Source organism: Phalangium opilio, unplaced genomic scaffold (assembly GCF_054372755.1).
Source record: "Phalangium opilio isolate 3A_F unplaced genomic scaffold, DU_Popi_V2 ptg000024l_1, whole genome shotgun sequence".
Taxonomy (NCBI): domain Eukaryota; kingdom Metazoa; phylum Arthropoda; class Arachnida; order Opiliones; family Phalangiidae; genus Phalangium; species Phalangium opilio.
The window spans coordinates 11353360-11369727 of NW_028324155.1; positions in this window are offsets into that span (position 1 = coordinate 11353360).

Below are 16368 nucleotides of genomic sequence, written 5' to 3' on the forward strand. Positions count from 1 at the left end.
TTTAATTCAAGCAAATATAACGATATTCATTCAAAAAACTGTTCAAATTCAATTTTCAATAAGAAATCGTTGTCACGGATTTTGCATCTTGAAGAAAAAAAACATGCGATTTTTTTGGTACATTTTTAATGCATTTTTTTCTGGAAAATATTTGACCGAATTCAAATTAATTACCTATAAAATACTCACTAAAAGTGATTTCATTTCGATTGATCAATAAATAAAAATGAACCTCGATTTTTAATAACATTTTCAAAATCGACGTTTCTCGGCCAGAGAAAAACATTTTGAGAATTTTTTCACTATTTTAAAATATAACCATTGAAACCATTATTTTTGTACTTCTTGCTTTAATTCAAGCAAATATAACGATATTCATCCAAAAAACTGTTAAAATTCAATTTCCAATAAGAAATAGTTGTCACGGATTTTGTATCTTGAAGAAAAAAACATGCGATTTTTTCGGTACACTTTTTAATGAATTTTTTTCTGGACAAATGTTTGACCGAATTCAGCTTATTTACCTATTAAAAGTGATTTCATTTCGATTGATCAATAAATAAAAATGTACCTCGAGTTTTAATAACATTTTCAAAATCGACGTTTCTCGGCCAGAGAAGCACATTTTGAGAATTTTTTCACTATTTTAAAATACAACCACTGAAACCATTATTTTTGTTTTTTTTGCTTTAATTCAAGCAAATATAACGATATTCATCCAAAAAACTGTAAAAATTCAATTTCCATAAGAAATCGTAGTCACGGATTTTGTATCTTGAAGATAAAAACATGCGATTTTTTCGGTACACTTTTTAATGAATTTTTTTCTGGACAAATTTTTGACCGAATTCAGCTTATTTACCTATAAAATACTCATTAAAAGTGATTTCATATCGATTGATCAATAAATAAAAATGTACCTCGAGTTTTAATAACATTTTCAAAATCGACGTTTCTCGGCCAGAGAAGCACATTTTGAGAATTTTTTCACTATTTTAAAATATAACCACTGTAACCATTATTTTTGTACTTTTTGCTTTAATTCAAGCAAATATAACGATATCCATCCAAAAAACTGTAAAAATTCAATTTCCAACAAGAAATCGTAGTCACGGATTTTGTATCTTGAAGAAAAAAAACATGCGATTTTTTCGGTACCCTTTTGAATGCATTTTTTTCTGGACAAATTTTTGACCGAATTCAGCTTTATTACCTATAAAATACTCATTAAAAGTGATTTCATCTCGATTGATCAATAAATAAAATTGAACCTCGATTTTTAATTACATTTTCAAAATCGACGTTTCTCGGCCAGAGAAGCACATTTTGAGAATTTTTTCACTATTTTAAAATATAACCACTGTAACCATTATTTTTGTACTTTTTGCTTTAATTCAAGCAAATATAACGATATTCATTCAAAAAACTGTTCAAATTCAATTTTCAATAAGAAATCGTTGTCACAGATTTTGCATCTTGAAGAAAAAAAACATGCGATTTTTTCGGTACGCTTTTTAATGCATTTTTTTCTGGAAAATATTTGACCGAATTCAAATTAATTACCTATAAAATACTCACTAAAAGTGATTTCATTTCGATTGATCAATAAATAAAAATGTACCTTTATTTTTAATAACATTTTCAAAATCGACGTTTCTCGGCCAGAGAAGCACATTTTGAGAATTTTTTCACTATTTTAAAATATAACCACTGAAACCACTATTTTTGTACTTTTTGCTTTAATTCAAGCAAATATAACGATATTCATTCAAAAAATTGTTCAAATTCAATTTTCAATAAGAAATCGTTGTCACGGATTTTGCATCTTGAAGAAAAAAAACATGCGATTTTTTCGGTACATTTTTAATGCATTTTTTTCTGGAAAATATTTGACCGAATTCAAATTAATTACCTATAAAATACTCACTAAAAGTGATTTCATTTCGATTGATCAATAAATAAAAATGAACCTTTATTTTTAATAACATTTTCAAAATCGACGTTTCTCGGCCAGAGAAGCACATTTTGAGAATTTTTTCACTATTTTAAAATATAACCACTGAAACCACTATTTTTGTACTTTTTGCTTTAATTCAAGCAAATATAACGATATTCATTCAAAAAACTGTTCAAATTCAATTTTCAATAAGAAATCGTTGTCACGGATTTTGCATCTTGAAGAAAAAAAACATGCGATTTTTTCAGTACACTTTTTAATGCATTTTTTTCTGGAAAATGTTTGACCGAATTCAAATTAATTACCTATAAAATACTAACTAAAAGTGATTTCATTTCGATTGATCATTAAATAAAATTGAACCTCGATTTTTAATTACATTTTCAAAATCGACGTTTCTCGGCCAGCGAAGCACATTTTGAGAATTTTTTCACTATTTTCAAATATAACCACTGAAACCATTTTTTTTGTACTTTTTTTTAATTCAAGCAAATAAAACGATATTCATCCAAAAAACTGTTAAAATTCAATTTCCAATAAGAAATCGTTGTCACGAATTTTGTATCTTGAAGAAAAAAAACATGCGATTTTTTCGGTACACTTTTGAATGCATTTTTTTCTGGACAAATTTTTGACCGAATTCAGCTTTATTATCTATAAAATACTCATTAAAAGTGATTTCATCTCGATTGATCAATAAATAAAATTGAACCTCGATTTTTAATTACATTTTCAAAATCGACGTTTCTCGGCCAGCGAAGCACATTTTGAGAATTTTTTCACTATTTTCAAATATAACCACTGAAACCATTTTTTTGTACTTTTTGCTTGAGCAAATATAACGATATTCATCCAAAAAACTGTTAAAATTCAATTTCCAATAAGAAATCGTTGTCACGGATTTTGTATCTTGAAGAAAAAAAACATGCGATTTTTTCGGTACACTTTTGAATGCATTTTTTTCTGGACAAATTTTTGACCGAATTCTGCTTATTTACCTAAAAAATACTCATTAAAAGTGATTTCATCTCGATTGATCAATAAATAAAAATGTACCTTTATTTTTAATAACATTTTCAAAATCGACGTTTCTCGGCCAGAGAAGCACATTTTGAGAATTTTTTCACTATTTTAAAATATAACCACTGAAACCACTATTTTTGTTCTTTTTGCTTTAATTCAAGCAAATATAACGATATTCATTCAAAAAACTGTTCAAATTCAATTTTCAATAAGAAATCGTTGTCACGGATTTTGCATCTTGAAGAAAAAAAACATGCGATTTTTTCGGTACGCTTTTTAATGCATTTTTTTCTGGAAAATATTTGACCGAATTCAAATTAATTACCTATAAAATACTCACTAAAAGTGATTTCATTTCGATTGATCAATAAATAAAAATGAACCTCGATTTTTAATAACATTTTCAAAATCGACGTTTCTCGGCCAGAGAAGCACATTTTGAGAATTTTTTCACTATTTTAAAATACAACCACTGAAACCATTATTTTTGTTTTTTTTGCTTTAATTCAAGCAAATATAACGATATTCATCCAAAAAACTGTAAAAATTCAATTTCCATAAGAAATCGTGGTCACGGATTTTGTATCTTGAAGAAAAAAACATGCGATTTTTTCGGTACACTTTTTAATGAATTTTTTTCTGGACAAATTTTTGACCGAATTCAGCTTATTTACCTATAAAATACTCATTAAAAGTGATTTCATATCGATTGATCAATAAAAAAAAATGTACCTTTATTTTTAATAACATTTTCAAAATCGACGTTTCTCGGCCAGAGAAGCACATTTTGAGAATTTTTTCACTATTTTAAAATATAACCACTGAAACCACTATTTTTGTTCTTTTTGCTTTAATTCAAGCAAATATAACGATATTCATCCAAAAAACTGTAAAAATTCAATTTCCAATAAGAAATCGTTGTCACGGATTTTGTATCTTGAAGAAAAAAAACATGCGATTTTTTCGGTACACTTTTGAATGCATTTTTTTCTGGACAAATTTTTGACCGAATTCAGCTTTATTACCTATAAAATACTCATTAAAAGTGATTTCATATCGATTGATCAATAAATAAAAATGTACCTCGAGTTTTAATAACATTTTCAAAATCGACGTTTCTCGGCCAGAGAAGCACATTATGAGAATTTTTTCACTATTTTAAAATATAACCACTGTAACCATTATTTTTGTACTTTTTGCTTTAATTCAAGCAAATATAACGATATTCATCCAAAAAACTGTAAAAATTCAATTTCCAATAAGAAATCGTAGTCACGGATTTTGTATTTTGAAGAAAAAAACATGCGATTTTTTCGGTACACTTTTTAATGAATTTTTTCCTGGACAAATTTTTGACCGAATTCAGCTTATTTACCTATAAAATACTCATTAAAAGTGAATTCATATCGATTGATCAATAAATAAAAATGTACCTCGAGTTTTAATTACATTTTCAAAATCGACGTTTCTCGGCCAGCGAAGCACATTTTGAGAATTTTTTCACTATTTTCAAATATAACCACTGAAACCATTTTTTTGTACTTTTTGCTTTAATTCAAGCAAATAAAACGATATTCATCCAAAAAACTGTAAAAATTCAATTTCCAATAAGAAATCGTTGTCACGGATTTTGTATCTTGAAGAAAAAAAACATGCGATTTTTTCGGTACACTTTTGAATGCATTTTTTTCTGGCTAAATTTTTGACCGAATTCAGCTTTATTACCTATAAAATACTCATTAAAAGGGATTTCATATCGATTGATCAATAAATAAAAATGTACCTCGAGTTTTAATAACATTTTCAAAATCGACGTTTCTCGGCCAGAAAAGCACATTTTGAGAATTTTTTCACTATTTTAAAATATAACCACTGTAACCATTATTTTTGTACTTTTTGCTTTAATTCAAGCAAATATAACGATATCCATCCAAAAAACTGTAAAAATTCAATTTCCAACAAGAAATCGTAGTCACGGATTTTGTATCTTGAAGAAAAAAAACATGCGATTTTTTCGGTACCCTTTTGAATGCATTTTTTTCTGGACAAATTTTTGACCGAATTCAGCTTTATTACCTATAAAATACTCATTAAAAGTGATTTCATCTCGATTGATCAATAAATAAAATTGAACCTCGATTTTTAATTACATTTTCAAAATCGACGTTTCTCGGCCAGAGAAGCACATTTTGAGAATTTTTTCACTATTTTAAAATATAACCACTGAAACCACTATTTTTGTTCTTTTTGCTTTAATTCAAGCAAATATAACGATATTCATTCAAAAAACTGTTCAAATTCAATTTTCAATAAGAAATCGTTGTCACAGATTTTGCATCTTGAAGAAAAAAAACATGCGATTTTTTCGGTACGCTTTTTAATGCATTTTTTTCTGGAAAATATTTGACCGAATTCAAATTAATTACCTATAAAATACTCACTAAAAGTGATTTCATTTCGATTGATCAATAAATAAAAATGTACCTTTATTTTTAATAACATTTTCAAAATCGACGTTTCTCGGCCAGAGAAGCACATTTTGAGAATTTTTTCACTATTTTAAAATATAACCACTGAAACCACTATTTTTGTACTTTTTGCTTTAATTCAAGCAAATATAACGATATTCATTCAAAAAACTGTTCAAATTCAATTTTCAATAAGAAATCGTTGTCACGGATTTTGCATCTTGAAGAAAAAAAACATGCGATTTTTTCGGTACATTTTTAATGCATTTTTTTCTGGAAAATATTTGACCGAATTCAAATTAATTACCTATAAAATACTCACTAAAAGTGATTTCATTTCGATTGATCAATAAATAAAAATGAACCTCGATTTTTAATAACATTTTCAAAATCGACGTTTCTCGGCCAGAGAAAAACATTTTGAGAATTTTTTCACTATTTTAAAATATAACCATTGAAACCATTATTTTTGTACTTCTTGCTTTAATTCAAGCAAATATAACGATATTCATCCAAAAAACTGTTAAAATTCAATTTCCAATAAGAAATAGTTGTCACGGATTTTGTATCTTGAAGAAAAAAACATGCGATTTTTTCGGTACACTTTTTAATGAATTTTTTTCTGGACAAATGTTTGACCGAATTCAGCTTATTTACCTATTAAAAGTGATTTCATTTCGATTGATCAATAAATAAAAATGTACCTCGAGTTTTAATAACATTTTCAAAATCGACGTTTCTCGGCCAGAGAAGCACATTTTGAGAATTTTTTCACTATTTTAAAATACAACCACTGAAACCATTATTTTTGTTTTTTTTTGCTTTAATTCAAGCAAATATAACGATATTCATCCAAAAAACTGTAAAAATTCAATTTCCATAAGAAATCGTAGTCACGGATTTTGTATCTTGAAGAAAAAAACATGCGATTTTTTCGGTACACTTTTTAATGAATTTTTTTCTGGACAAATTTTTGACCGAATTCAGCTTATTTACCTATAAAATACTCATTAAAAGTGATTTCATATCGATTGATCAATAAATAAAAATGTACCTTTATTTTTAATAACATTTTCAAAATCGACGTTTCTCGGCCAGAGAAGCACATTTTGAGAATTTTTTCACTATTTTAAAATATAACCACTGAAACCACTATTTTTGTACTTTTTGCTTTAATTCAAGCAAATATAACGATATTCATTCAAAAAACTGTTCAAATTCAATTTTCAATAAGAAATCGTTGTCACGGATTTTGCATCTTGAAGAAAAAAAACATGCGATTTTTTCAGTACACTTTTGAATGCATTTTTTTCTGGACAAATTTTTGACCGAATTCAGCTTTATTATCTATAAAATACTCATTAAAAGTGATTTCATCTCGATTGATCAATAAATAAAATTGAACCTCGATTTTTAATTACATTTTCAAAATCGACGTTTCTCGGCCAGCGAAGCACATTTTGAGAATTTTTTCACTATTTTCAAATATAACCACTGAAACCATTTTTTTGTACTTTTTGCTTGAGCAAATATAACGATATTCATCCAAAAAACTGTTAAAATTCAATTTCCAATAAGAAATCGTTGTCACGGATTTTGTATCTTGAAGAAAAAAAACATGCGATTTTTTCGGTACACTTTTGAATGCATTTTTTTCTGGACAAATTTTTGACCGAATTCTGCTTATTTACCTAAAAAATACTCATTAAAAGTGATTTCATCTCGATTGATCAATAAATAAAAATGTACCTTTATTTTTAATAACATTTTCAAAATCGACGTTTCTCGGCCAGAGAAGCACATTTTGAGAATTTTTTCACTATTTTAAAATATAACCACTGAAACCACTATTTTTGTTCTTTTTGCTTTAATTCAAGCAAATATAACGATATTCATTCAAAAAACTGTTCAAATTCAATTTTCAATAAGAAATCGTTGTCACGGATTTTGCATCTTGAAGAAAAAAAACATGCGATTTTTTCGGTACGCTTTTTAATGCATTTTTTTCTGGAAAATATTTGACCGAATTCAAATTAATTACCTATAAAATACTCACTAAAAGTGATTTCATTTCGATTGATCAATAAATAAAAATGAACCTCGATTTTTAATAACATTTTCAAAATCGACGTTTCTCGGCCAGAGAAGCACATTTTGAGAATTTTTTCACTATTTTAAAATACAACCACTGAAACCATTATTTTTGTTTTTTTTGCTTTAATTCAAGCAAATATAACGATATTCATCCAAAAAACTGTAAAAATTCAATTTCCATAAGAAATCGTAGTCACGGATTTTGTATCTTGAAGAAAAAAACATGCGATTTTTTCGGTACACTTTTTAATGAATTTTTTTCTGGACAAATTTTTGACCGAATTCAGCTTATTTACCTATAAAATACTCATTAAAAGTGATTTCATATCGATTGATCAATAAATAAAAATGTACCTTTATTTTTAATAACATTTTCAAAATCGACGTTTCTCGGCCAGAGAAGCACATTTTGAGAATTTTTTCACTATTTTAAAATATAACCACTGAAACCACTATTTTTGTACTTTTTGCTTTAATTCAAGCAAATATAACGATATTCATTCAAAAAACTGTTCAAATTCAATTTTCAATAAGAAATCGTTGTCACGGATTTTGCATCTTGAAGAAAAAAAACATGCGATTTTTTCAGTACACTTTTTAATGCATTTTTTTCTGGAAAATATTTGACCGAATTCAAATTAATTACCTATAAAATACTAACTAAAAGTGATTTCATTTCGATTGATCAATAAATAAAATTGAACCTCGATTTTTAATTACATTTTCAAAATCGACGTTTCTCGGCCAGCGAAGCACATTTTGAGAATTTTTTCACTATTTTCAAATATAACCACTGAAACCATTTTTTTTGTACTTTTTTTTAATTCAAGCAAATAAAACGATATTCATCCAAAAAACTGTTAAAATTCAATTTCCAATAAGAAATCGTTGTCACGAATTTTGTATCTTGAAGAAAGAAAACATGCGATTTTTTCGGTACACTTTTGAATGCATTTTTTTCTGGACAAATTTTTGACCGAATTCAGCTTTATTATCTATAAAATACTCATTAAAAGTGATTTCATCTCGATTGATCAATAAATAAAATTGAACCTCGATTTTTAATTACATTTTCAAAATCGACGTTTCTCGGCCAGCGAAGCACATTTTGAGAATTTTTTCACTATTTTCAAATATAACCACTGAAACCATTTTTTTGTACTTTTTGCTTGAGCAAATATAACGATATTCATCCAAAAAACTGTTAAAATTCAATTTCCAATAAGAAATCGTTGTCACGGATTTTGTATCTTGAAGAAAAAAAACATGCGATTTTTTCGGTACACTTTTGAATGCATTTTTTTCTGGACAAATTTTTGACCGAATTCTGCTTATTTACCTAAAAAATACTCATTAAAAGTGATTTCATCTCGATTGATCAATAAATAAAAATGTACCTTTATTTTTAATAACATTTTCAAAATCGACGTTACTCGGCCAGAGAAGCACATTTTGAGAATTTTTTCACTATTTTAAAATATAACCACTGAAACCACTATTTTTGTTCTTTTTGCTTTAATTCAAGCAAATATAACGATATTCATTCAAAAAACTGTTCAAATTCAATTTTCAATAAGAAATCGTTGTCACGGATTTTGCATCTTGAAGAAAAAAAACATGCGATTTTTTCGGTACGCTTTTTAATGCATTTTTTTCTGGAAAATATTTGACCGAATTCAAATTAATTACCTATAAAATACTCACTAAAAGTGATTTCATTTCGATTGATCAATAAATAAAAATGAACCTCGATTTTTAATAACATTTTCAAAATCGACGTTTCTCGGCCAGAGAAGCACATTTTGAGAATTTTTTCCCTATTTTAAAATACAACCACTGAAACCATTATTTTTGTTTTTTTTGCTTTAATTCAAGCAAATATAACGATATTCATCCAAAAAACTGTAAAAATTCAATTTCCATAAGAAATCGTAGTCACGGATTTTGCATCTTGAAGAAAAAAAACATGCGATTTTTTCAGTACACTTTTTAATGCATTTTTTTCTGGAAAATATTTGACCGAATTCAAATTAATTACCTATAAAATACTCACTAAAAGTGATTTCATTTCGATTGATCAATAAATAAAATTGAACCTCGATTTTTAATTACATTTTCAAAATCGACGTTTCTCGGCCAGCGAAGCACATTTTGAGAATTTTTTCACTATTTTCAAATATAACCACTGAAACCATTTTTTTTGTACTTTTTTTTAATTCAAGCAAATAAAACGATATTCATCCAAAAAACTGTTAAAATTCAATTTCCAATAAGAAATCGTTGTCACGAATTTTGTATCTTGAAGAAAAAAAACATGCGATTTTTTCGGTACACTTTTGAATGCATTTTTTTCTGGACAAATTTTTGACCGAATTCAGCTTTATTATCTATAAAATACTCATTAAAAGTGATTTCATCTCGATTGATCAATAAATAAAATTGAACCTCGATTTTTAATTACATTTTCAAAATCGACGTTTCTCGGCCAGCGAAGCACATTTTGAGAATTTTTTCACTATTTTCAAATATAACCACTGAAACCATTTTTTTGTACTTTTTGCTTGAGCAAATATAACGATATTCATCCAAAAAACTGTTAAAATTCAATTTCCAATAAGAAATCGTTGTCACGGATTTTGTATCTTGAAGAAAAAAAACATGCGATTTTTTCGGTACACTTTTGAATGCATTTTTTTCTGGACAAATTTTTGACCGAATTCTGCTTATTTACCTAAAAAATACTCATTAAAAGTGATTTCATCTCGATTGATCAATAAATAAAAATGTACCTTTATTTTTAATAACATTTTCAAAATCGACGTTTCTCGGCCAGAGAAGCACATTTTGAGAATTTTTTCACTATTTTAAAATATAACCACTGAAACCACTATTTTTGTTCTTTTTGCTTTAATTCAAGCAAATATAACGATATTCATTCAAAAAACTGTTCAAATTCAATTTTCAATAAGAAATCGTTGTCACGGATTTTGCATCTTGAAGAAAAAAAACATGCGATTTTTTCGGTACGCTTTTTAATGCATTTTTTTCTGGAAAATATTTGACCGAATTCAAATTAATTACCTATAAAATACTCACTAAAAGTGATTTCATTTCGATTGATCAATAAATAAAAATGAACCTCGATTTTTGATAACATTTTCAAAATCGACGTTTCTCGGCCAGCGAAGCACATTTTGAGAATTTTTTCACTATCAATTCAATTCAAAATGTTTATTTTATTTGCATTACAGATACAGTATACCACGGGGCTAAGTCACATTGTGACTTGTAAGCCCCGTGCCTATCTGTTTAATTTAATATAACAATTTTAATTTAATCAAATAAAAATAGATTTAACAATGGTGTCTTATAATAAATAATGTTAAAGATTCGTGAAAAAACTTAATGTATATATGTTATATCCACTTGAAATTAAACAATGGCATGGTATAACATAAAAAATTTAACAATGGGTTATGCCAAAGGTGGCTTTATAAAAACAAATTAAATAAAAAAGTAAAGGTTTTGTTATTTTTTTCCAATATTAGTGATTTTATAGTCTTTTTAAATCTAAATAAATTCGGTTTGGCTTGAATTTCTGGTGATATTGTGTTATATAATTTTATTCCCGAATAAAAGATAGACGTGAATTTTTTTGAGGTGTTACATTTAGGTAAATCTAATAGATCTAATGATCTTGTATGCCTATTTTTCTGGTTTATCTTTACTAGGCTATTTTCACGCTTAATGTTTGTGTGTATGAAAGATAAGCTATTATACTGTATACTCTCTTGTATGTTTAGAATTTTTGCCCTAGTAAAGTACTCTTGGGTATGGTCTCTAAATGATAAGTCATATATTGATCTAATTGCCCTTTTTTGTAGGATATGTTTCCTGTTTTGATTAGCTTTTGTTGTGTTGCCCCAGAATTGTATTCCATAAGATAGCACCGAATTAAATAATGCGTGGTATATTTCAATTAGAATATTTCTGGGTACCATTTTACTACAATGGTAAAGTAATCCATTCACTCGGGCTAATTTTGAGCTAATTATATTAACATGGCTGTCCCAGGTCAGGTGTTTATCAAAGTATAGGCCTAGATATTTGTATTTATCTACTATTTTAATTTTTTCCTTATTTAGTTCGATACCATTTAGTACCCTACTGACATCTTTACCTCTATTATGGAATATTATGCATTCCGTTTTTTTTATATTAAGGAGAAGCCCGTTATTTGTGATCCACTTAAATATTTTATCTAGGTAGTAGTTTGTTTGATCTATTGCATTTATTGTGTTTGCGGATTTACATAAAAGGAGCGCGTCATCTGCGTACATGAACATGTTACCAGACGGTGCCTGTTTAATGAGGTCATTTATAAATAGATTAAATAAGAGTGGTGATATTATAGAGCCCTGGGGAACTCCAGATATTAATTGACTTGGCGCCGATAAATCCTTTCCCACTCTAGTGTAGCATTGTCTATTTTCTAGGTAGCTTTTTAGCCACGCACTTGCAGTTCCTCTGATCCCTTGTTTGTATAGTTTGTTTAGTAGATGTTCATGATCTACACTATCGAAAGCTTTTCGGAGATCCAGAAAAACGCCCACACAGATTTCACTTTGATCAAATGCCTCTAGTATATATTTGTATGCTCCCCCTAATGCTTCCATTGTACCATTCCCACTACGGAAACCAAATTGAAATTCCGATAACTATTTTCAAATATAACCACTGAAACCATTTTTTTTGTACTTTTTGCTTTAATTCAAGCAAATAAAACGATATTCATCCAATAAACTGTTAAAATTCAATTTCCAATAAGAAATCGTTGTCACGGATTTTGTATCTTGAAGAAAAAAAACATGCGATTTTTTCGGTACACTTTTGAATGAATTTTTTTCTGGACAAATTTTTGACCGAATTCAGCTTATTTACCTATAAAATACTCATTAAAAGTGATTTCATATCGATTGATCAATAAATAAAAATGTACCTCGAGTTTTAATAACATTTTCAAAATCGACATTTCTCGGCCAGAGAAGCACATGTTGAGAATTTTTTCACTATTTTAAAATATAACCACTGAAACCACTATTTTTGTACTTTTTGATTTAATTCAAGCAAATATAACGATATTCATTCAAAAAACTGTTCAAATTCAATTTTCAATAAGAAATCGTTGTCACGGATTTTGCATCTTGAAGAAAAAAAACATGCGATTTTTTCGGTACACTTTTTAATGCATTTTTTTCTGGAAAATATTTGACCGAATTCAAATTAATTACCTATAAAATACTCACTAAAAGTGATTTCATTTCGATTGATCAATAAATAAAAATGTACCTTTATTTTTAATAACATTTTCAAAATCGACGTTTCTCGGCCAGAGAAGCACATTTTGAGAATTTTTTCACTATTTTCAAATATAACCACTGAAACCTTTTTTTTTGTTCTTTTTGCTTTAATTCAAGCAAATATAACGATATTCATTCAAAAAACTGTTCAAATTCAATTTTCAATAAGAAATCGTTGTCACGGATTTTGTATCTTGAAGAAAAAAAACATGCGATTTTTTCGGTACACTTTTGAATGTATTTTTTTCTGGACAAATTTTTGACCGAATTCAGCTTTATTATCTATAAAATACTCATTAAAAGTGATTTCATCTCGATTGATCAATAAATAAAATTGAACCTCGATTTTTAATTACATTTTCAAAATCGACGTTTCTCGGCCAGCGAATCACATTTTGAGAATTTTTTCACTATTTTCAAATATAACCACTGAAACCATTTTTTTGTACTTTTTGCTTTAATTCAAGCAAATAAAACGATATTCATCCAAAAAACTGTTAAAATTCAATTTCCAATAAGAAATCGTTGTCACGGATTTTGCATCTTGAAGAAAAAAAACATGCGATTTTTTCGGTACGCTTTTTAATGCATTTTTTTCTGGAAAATATTTGACCGAATTCAAATTAATTACCTATAAAATACTCACTAAAAGTGATTTCATTTCGATTGATCAATAAATAAAAATGAACCTCGATTTTTAATAACATTTTCAAAATCGACGTTTCTCGGCCAGAGAAAAACATTTTGAGAATTTTTTCACTATTTTAAAATATAACCATTGAAACCATTATTTTTGTACTTCTTGCTTTAATTCAAGCAAATATAACGATATTCATCCAAAAAACTGTTAAAATTCAATTTCCAATAAGAAATAGTTGTCACGGATTTTGTATCTTGAAGAAAAAAACATGCGATTTTTTCGGTACACTTTTTAATGAATTTTTTTCTGGACAAATGTTTGACCGAATTCAGCTTATTTACCTATAAAATACGCATTAAAAGTGATTTCATATCGATTGATCAATAAATAAAAATGTACCTCGAGTTTTAATAACATTTTCAAAATCGACGTTTCTCGGCCAGAGAAGCACATTTTGAGAAATTTTTCACTATTTTAAAATATAACCACTGAAACCATTATTTTTGTTTTTTTTTGCTTTAATTCAAGCAAATATAACGATATTCATCCAAAAAACTGTTCAAATTCAATTTTCAATAAGAAATCGTTGTCACGGATTTTGCATCTTGAAGAAAAAAAACATGTGATTTTTTCGGTACGCTTTTTAATGCATTTTTTTCTGGAAAATATTTGACCGAATTCAAATTAATTACCTATAAAATAATCACTAAAAGTGATTTCATTTCGATTGATCAATAAATAAAAATGAACCTCGATTTTTAATAACATTTTCAAAATCGACGTTTCTCGGCCAGCGAAGCACATTTTGAGAATTTTTTCACTATTTTCAAATATAACCACTGAAACCGTTTTTTTTTGTACTTTTTGCTTTAATTCAAGCAAATAAAACGATATTCATCCAAAAAACTGTTAAAATTCAATTTCCAATAAGAAATCGTTGTCACGGATTTTGTATCTTGAAGAAAAAAAACATGCGATTTTTTCGGTACACTTTTGAATGAATTTTTTTCTGGACAAATTTTTGACCGAATTCAGCTTATTTACCTATAAAATACTCTTTAAAAGTGATTTCATATCGATTGATCAATAAATAAAAATGTACCTCGAGTTTTAATAACATTTTCAAAATCGACATTTCTCGGCCAGAGAAGCACATTTTGAGAATTTTTTCACTATTTTAAAATATAACCACTGAAACCACTATTTTTGTACTTTTTGATTTAATTCAAGCAAATATAACGATATTCATTCAAAAAACTGTTCAAATTCAATTTTCAATAAGAAATCGTTGTCACGGATTTTGCATCTTGAAGAAAAAAAACATGCGATTTTTTCGGTACACTTTTTAATGCATTTTTTTTCTGGAAAATATTTGACCGAATTCAAATTAATTACCTATAAAATACTCACTAAAAGTGATTTCATTTCGATTGATCAATAAATAAAAATGTACCTTTATTTTTAATAACATTTTCAAAATCGACGTTTCTCGGCCAGAGAAGCACATTTTGAGAATTTTTTCACTATTTTCAAATATAACCACTGAAACCTTTTTTTTTGTTCTTTTTGCTTTAATTCAAGCAAATATAACGATATTCATTCAAAAAACTGTTCAAATTCAATTTTCAATAAGAAATCGTTGTCACGGATTTTGTATCTTGAAGAAAAAAAACATGCGATTTTTCGGTACACTTTTGAATGTATTTTTTTCTGGACAAATTTTTGACCGAATTCAGCTTTATTATCTATAAAATACTCATTAAAAGTGATTTCATCTCGATTGATCAATAAATAAAATTGAACCTCGATTTTTAATTACATTTTCAAAATCGACGTTTCTCGGCCAGCGAATCACATTTTGAGAATTTTTTCACTATTTTCAAATATAACCACTGAAACCATTTTTTTGTACTTTTTGCTTTAATTCAAGCAAATAAAACGATATTCATCCAAAAAACTGTTAAAATTCAATTTCCAATAAGAAATCGTTGTCACGGATTTTGCATCTTGAAGAAAAAAAACATGCGATTTTTTCGGTACGCTTTTTAATGCATTTTTTTCTGGAAAATATTTGACCGAATTCAAATTAATTACCTATAAAATACTCACTAAAAGTGATTTCATTTCGATTGATCAATAAATAAAAATGAACCTCGATTTTTAATAACATTTTCAAAATCGACGTTTCTCGGCCAGAGAAAAACATTTTGAGAATTTTTTCACTATTTTAAAATATAACCATTGAAACCATTATTTTTGTACTTCTTGCTTTAATTCAAGCAAATATAACGATATTCATCCAAAAAACTGTTAAAATTCAATTTCCAATAAGAAATAGTTGTCACGGATTTTGTATCTTGAAGAAAAAAACATGCGATTTTTTCGGTACACTTTTTAATGAATTTTTTTCTGGACAAATGTTTGACCGAATTCAGCTTATTTACCTATAAAATACGCATTAAAAGTGATTTCATATCGATTGATCAATAAATAAAAATGTACCTCGAGTTTTAATAACATTTTCAAAATCGACGTTTCTCGGCCAGAGAAGCACATTTTGAGAAATTTTTCACTATTTTAAAATATAACCACTGAAACCATTATTTTTGTTTTTTTTTGCTTTAATTCAAGCAAATATAACGATATTCATCCAAAAAACTGTTCAAATTCAATTTTCAATAAGAAATCGTTGTCACGGATTTTGCATCTTGAAGAAAAAAAACATGTGATTTTTTCGGTACGCTTTTTAATGCATTTTTTTCTGGAAAATATTTGACCGAATTCAAATTAATTACCTATAAAATACTCACTAAAAGTGATTTCATT